This window comes from Lates calcarifer, unplaced genomic scaffold (assembly GCF_001640805.2).
Source record: "Lates calcarifer isolate ASB-BC8 unplaced genomic scaffold, TLL_Latcal_v3 _unitig_2082_quiver_2648, whole genome shotgun sequence".
Taxonomy (NCBI): Eukaryota; Metazoa; Chordata; class Actinopteri; family Centropomidae; genus Lates; species Lates calcarifer.
In genome coordinates, this window is record NW_026115969.1 from 1 (window position 1) to 6659 (window position 6659).

General features: G+C 44.5%; 1 long non-coding RNA gene across 4 annotated transcripts; it reads right to left on the minus strand.

The window, feature by feature from the left end:
* Positions 1-390: 390 nt before the first annotated feature.
* On the minus strand, positions 391-6452 carry LOC127139678 (uncharacterized). Of its 4 annotated transcripts, XR_007810013.1 has the most exons (4): positions 5770-6452; positions 4954-5622; positions 2504-3172; positions 2056-2356 (listed from the first exon to the last, which is right to left on the minus strand). It is a non-coding gene; the product is annotated as an uncharacterized LOC127139678 (long non-coding RNA). The 4 variants fall into 4 exon arrangements; XR_007810014.1 differs by lacking the exons at positions 2056-2356; positions 5770-6452 and adding an exon at positions 391-719 and having other exon boundaries at positions 4954-5638; XR_007810015.1 differs by lacking the exon at positions 4954-5622.
* Between the last annotated feature and the right edge of the window lie 207 nt (positions 6453-6659).

Genomic DNA, 6659 nt, shown 5'->3' on the forward strand with positions numbered 1-6659 from the left:
GGTGATTTTTCATGCCTTACTATACTATGACATTTTTTGATGATTTTTCATGCCATACTATACTATGACATTTTTTTGATGATTTTTCATGCCATACTATACTATGACATTTTTTGATGATTTTTCATGCCTTAATATAAACATAACATTTTTACTTCTTTAGAATTACTATTACTTATGCATTGCTTTTATATTACAGATCACTTTCACCGTTACCTCTAATATTAGATTACATAGATTCCATATTACTTTTGATATTTCTAATTACTTTGACATTACTTCTATTAATACAGACTACTTGTACATTACTTTTATATTGCAGATTACTTCTATTATTACACTTTCCTGATATACTGACTACTGAACATAAACAGTTTAATTTCAGTGTTCTGTGTTGGGACAGTTGATGTAAAGCTGTTGGTGAATTACCTGAAGGCCTCTGTCCAGGTCTCAAAGAACTTCATTGTATAAAGACTGTGATCGTGGACTACGTCTCTGTGATCGTGGACAATGTCTCTGAGATTATGGACAAAGTCTCTGCGATCATCGACAATGTCTCTGAACGCCGGCAGTGCCGACTAATCGGGGACCGAGTCACCACGAGTCATGGACAATGTCTCTGATCGTGAACGATGTCTCCCTCATCCTCAACAATGTCTCTCCGATCATGGACCATGTCTCTGTGATCGTGGACGATGTCGTCAACGAAGTGGTTACACCTGGAGGAAATCAAAGAGAAACATACAAAGGAAAATGATTAACTACTTTTATGATTATACTTTTTCGATATATTCAATACTGAACATGAAAAGTTTAATGTCAGTGCTGTGTGTTGGACAGTTGATGTAAAGCTGTTTGTGAATTACCTGGAGGCCTCTGTCCTGGTCTCAAAGAACTTCTTCATTGTACAAAGACTCTCTGTGATCGTGGACTACGTCTCTGTGATCGCGGACAACGTCTCTGAGATTATGGACAAAGTCTCTGCAATCATTGACATGTGTCTGTGATCGTGGACCAAGTCTCTGATGATAGACTGTTTCTCTGTGATCATTAACAATGTCAGCTGATCACGGTCATGCCGTCGAATCGAGGAACCACAGTGTCACTACCGATTCTTGTACAGAGCTCTGCGAAGCAGCGACAATGTCTCTGATCATGGACAACGTCTCTCTCATCTTTGACAAGGTCTCTGCGATCACAGACAACGTCTCTGATCGTGGACGATGTCTCCCTCATCCTCAACGATGCCTCTCCGATCATGGACCATGTCTCTGTGATCGTGGATGGCTTTGAGATCGTGGACTAAGTCTCTGTGATCGTGGACAATGTCCTCTGAGATTATGGACAAAGTCTCTGCGATCATCGACAATGTCTCTGAACGCCGGCAGTGCCGACTAATCGGGGACCGAGTCACCACGAGTCATGGACAATGTCTCTGATCGTGAACGATGTCTCCCTCATCCTCAACAATGTCTCTCCGATCATGGACCATGTCTCTGTGATCGTGGACGATGTTCGTCAACGAAGTGGTTACACCTGGAGGAAATCAAAGAGAAACATACAAAGGAAAAATGATTAACTACTTTTATGATTATACTTTTTCGATATATTCAATACTGAACATGAAAAAGTTTAATGTCAGTGCTGTGTGTTGGACAGTTGATGTAAAGCTGTTTGTGAATTACCTGGAGGCCCTCTGTCCTGGTCTCAAAGAAACTTCTTCATTGTACAAAGACTCTCTGTGATCGTGGACTACGTCTCTGTGATCGCGGACAACGTCTCTGAGATTATGGACAAAGTCTCTGCAATCATTGACAATGTGTCTGTGATCGTGGACCAAGTCTCTGATGATAGACTGTTTCTCTGTGATCATTAACAATGTCAGCTGATCACGGTCATGGCCGTCGAATCGAGGAACCACAGTGTCACTACCGATTCTTGTACAGAGCTCTGCGAAGCAGCGACAATGTCTCTGATCATGGACAACGTCTCTCTCATCTTTGACAAGGTCTCTGCGATCACAGACAACGTCTCTGATCGTGGACGATGTCTCCTCATCCTCAACGATGCCTCTCCGATCATGGACCATGTCTCTGTGATCGTGGATGGCTTTGAGATCGTGGACTAAGTCTCTGTGATCGTGGACAATGTCTCTGAGATTATGGACAAAGTCTCTGCGATCATCGACAATGTCTCTGAACGCCGGCAGTGCCGACTAATCGGGGACCGAGTCACCACGAGTCATGGACAATGTCTCTGATCGTGAACGATGTCTCCCTCATCCTCAACAATGTCTCTCCGATCATGGACCATGTCTCTGTGATCGTGGACGATGTCGTCAACGAAGTGGTTACACCTGGAGGAAATCAAAGAGAAACATACAAAGGAAAATGATTAACTACTTTTATGATTATACTTTTTCGATATATTCAATACTGAACATGAAAAGTTTAATGTCAGTGCTGTGTGTTGGACAGTTGATGTAAAGCTGTTTGTGAATTACCTGGAGGCCTCTGTCCTGGTCTCAAAGAACTTCTTCATTGTACAAAGACTCTCTGTGATCGTGGACTACGTCTCTGTGATCGCGGACAACGTCTCTGAGATTATGGACAAAGTCTCTGCAATCATTGACAATGTGTCTGTGATCGTGGACCAAGTCTCTGATGATAGACTGTTTCTCTGTGATCATTAACAATGTCAGCTGATCACGGTCATGCCGTCGAATCGAGGAACCACAGTGTCACTACCGATTCTTGTACAGAGCTCTGCGAAGCAGCGACAATGTCTCTGATCATGGACAACGTCTCTCTCATCTTTGACAAGGTCTCTGCGATCACAGACAACGTCTCTGATCGTGGACGATGTCTCCCTCATCCTCAACGATGCCTCTCCGATCATGGACCATGTCTCTGTGATCGTGGATGGCTTTGAGATCGTGGACTAAGTCTCTGTGATCGTGGACAATGTCTCTGAGATTATGGACAAAGTCTCTGCGATCATCGACAATGTCTCTGAACGCCGGCAGTGCCGACTAATCGGGGACCGAGTCACCACGAGTCATGGACAATGTCTCTGATCGTGAACGATGTCTCCCTCATCCTCAACAATGTCTCTCCGATCATGGACCATGTCTCTGTGATCGTGGACGATGTCGTCAACGAAGTGGTTACACCTGGAGGAAATCAAAGAGAAACATACAAAGGAAAATGATTAACTACTTTTATGATTATACTTTTTCGATATATTCAATACTGAACATGAAAAGTTTAATGTCAGTGCTGTGTGTTGGACAGTTGATGTAAAGCTGTTTGTGAATTACCTGGAGGCCTCTGTCCTGGTCTCAAAGAACTTCTTCATTGTACAAAGACTCTCTGTGATCGTGGACTACGTCTCTGTGATCGCGGACAACGTCTCTGAGATTATGGACAAAGTCTCTGCAATCATTGACATTGTGTCTGTGATCGTGGACCAAGTCTCTGATGATAGACTGTTTCTCTGTGATCATTAACAATGTCAGCTGATCACGGTCATGCCGTCGAATCGAGGAACCACAGTGTCACTACCGATTCTTGTACAGAGCTCTGCGAAGCAGCGACAATGTCTCTGATCATGGACAACGTCTCTCTCATCTTTGACAAGGTCTCTGCGATCACAGACCAACGTCTCTGATCGTGGACGATGTCTCCCTCATCCTCAACGATGCCTCTCCGATCATGGACCATGTCTCTGTGATCGTGGATGGCTTTGAGATCGTGGACTAAGTCTCTGTGATCGTGGACAATGTCTCTGAGATTATGGACAAAGTCTCTGCGATCATCGACAATGTCTCTGAACGCCGGCAGTGCCGACTAATCGGGGACCGAGTCACCACGAGTCATGGACAATGTCTCTGATCGTGAACGATGTCTCCCTCATCCTCAACAATGTCTCTCCGATCATGGACCATGTCTCTGTGGATCGTGGACGATGTCGTCAACGAAGTGGTTACACCTGGAGGAAATCAAAGAGAAACATACAAAGGAAAATGATTAACTACTTTTATGATTATACTTTTTCGATATATTCAATACTGAACATGAAAAGTTTAATGTCAGTGCTGTGTGTTGGACAGTTGATGTAAAGCTGTTTGTGAATTACCTGGAGGCCTCTGTCCTGGTCTCAAAGAACTTCTTCATTGTACAAAGACTCTCTGTGATCGTGGACTACGTCTCTGTGATCGCGGACAACGTCTCTGAGATTATGGACAAAGTCTCTGCAATCATTGACATTGTGTCTGTGATCGTGGACCAAGTCTCTGATGATAGACTGTTTCTCTGTGATCATTAACAATGTCAGCTGATCACGGTCATGCCGTCGAATCGAGGAACCACAGTGTCACTACCGATTCTTGTACAGAGCTCTGCGAAGCAGCCGACAATGTCTCTGATCATGGACAACGTCTCTCTCATCTTTGACAAGGTCTCTGCGATCACAGACAACGTCTCTGATCGTGGACGATGTCTCCCTCATCCTCAACGATGCCTCTCCGATCATGGACCATGTCTCTGTGATCGTGGATGGCTTTGAGATCGTGGACTAAGTCTCTGTGATCGTGGACAATGTCTCTGAGATTATGGACAAAGTCTCTGCGATCATCGACAATGTCTCTGAACGCCGGCAGTGCCGACTAATCGGGGACCGAGTCACCACGAGTCATGGACAATGTCTCTGATCGTGAACGATGTCTCCCTCATCCTCAACAATGTCTCTCCGATCATGGACCATGTCTCTGTGATCGTGACGATGTCGTCAACGAAGTGGTTACACCTGGAGGAAATCAAAGAGAAACATACAAAGGAAAATGATTAACTACTTTTATGATTATACTTTTTCGATATATTCAATACTGAACATGAAAAGTTTAATGTCAGTGCTGTGTGTTGGACAGTTGATGTAAAGCTGTTTGTGAATTACCTGGAGGCCTCTGTCCTGGTCTCAAAGAACTTCTTCATTGTACAAAGACTCTCTGTGATCGTGGACTACGTCTCTGTGATCGCGGACAACGTCTCTGAGATTATGGACAAAGTCTCTGCAATCATTGACATTGTGTCTGTGATCGTGGACCAAGTCTCTGATGATAGACTGTTTCTCTGTGATCATTAACAATGTCAGCTGATCACGGTCATGCCGTCGAATCGAGGAACCACAGTGTCACTACCGATTCTTGTACAGAGCTCTGCGAAGCAGCGACAATGTCTCTGATCATGGACAACGTCTCTCTCATCTTTGACAAGGTCTCTGCGATCACAGACAACGTCTCTGATCGTGGACGATGTCTCCCTCATCCTCAACGATGCCTCTCCGATCATGGACCATGTCTCTGTGATCGTGGATGGCTTTGAGATCGTGGACTAAGTCTCTGTGATCGTGGACAATGTCTCTGAGATTATGGACAAAGTCTCTGCGATCATCGACAATGTCTCTGAACGCCGGCAGTGCCGACTAATCGGGGACCGAGTCACCACGAGTCATGGACAATGTCTCTGATCGTGAACGATGTCTCCCTCATCCTCAACAATGTCTCTCCGATCATGGACCATGTCTCTGTGATCGTGGACGATGTCGTCAACGAAGTGGTTACACCTGGAGGAAATCAAAGAGAAACATACAAAGGAAAATGATTAACTACTTTTATGATTATACTTTTTCGATATATTCAATACTGAACATGAAAAGTTTAATGTCAGTGCTGTGTGTTGGACAGTTGATGTAAAGCTGTTTGTGAATTACCTGGAGGCCTCTGTCCTGGTCTCAAAGAACTTCTTCATTGTACAAAGACTCTCTGTGATCGTGGACTACGTCTCTGTGATCGCGGACAACGTCTCTGAGATTATGGACAAAGTCTCTGCAATCATTGACATTGTGTCTGTGATCGTGGACCAAGTCTCTGATGATAGACTGTTTCTCTGTGATCATTAACAATGTCAGCTGATCACGGTCATGCCGTCGAATCGAGGAACCACAGTGTCACTACCGATTCTTGTACAGAGCTCTGCGAAGCAGCGACAATGTCTCTGATCATGGACAACGTCTCTCTCATCTTTGACAAGGTCTCTGCGATCACAGACAACGTCTCTGATCGTGGACGATGTCTCCCTCATCCTCAACGATGCCTCTCCGATCATGGACCATGTCTCTGTGATCGTGGATGGCTTTGAGATCGTGGACTAAGTCTCTGTGATCGTGGACAATGTCTCTGAGATTATGGACAAAGTCTCTGCGATCATCGACAATGTCTCTGAACGCCGGCAGTGCCGACTAATCGGGGACCGAGTCACCACGAGTCATGGACAATGTCTGATCGTGAACGATGTCTCCCTCATCCTCAACAATGTCTCTCCGATCATGGACCATGTCTCTGTGATCGTGGACGATGTCGTCAACGAAGTGGTTACACCTGGAGGAAATCAAAGAGAAACATACAAAGGAAAATGATTAACTACTTTTATGATTATACTTTTTCGATATATTCAATACTGAACATGAAAAGTTTAATGTCAGTGCTGTGTGTTGGACAGTTGATGTAAAGCTGTTTGTGAATTACCTGGAGGCCTCTGTCCTGGTCTCAAAGAACTTCTTCATTGTACAAAGACTCTCTGTGATCGTGGACTACGTCTCTG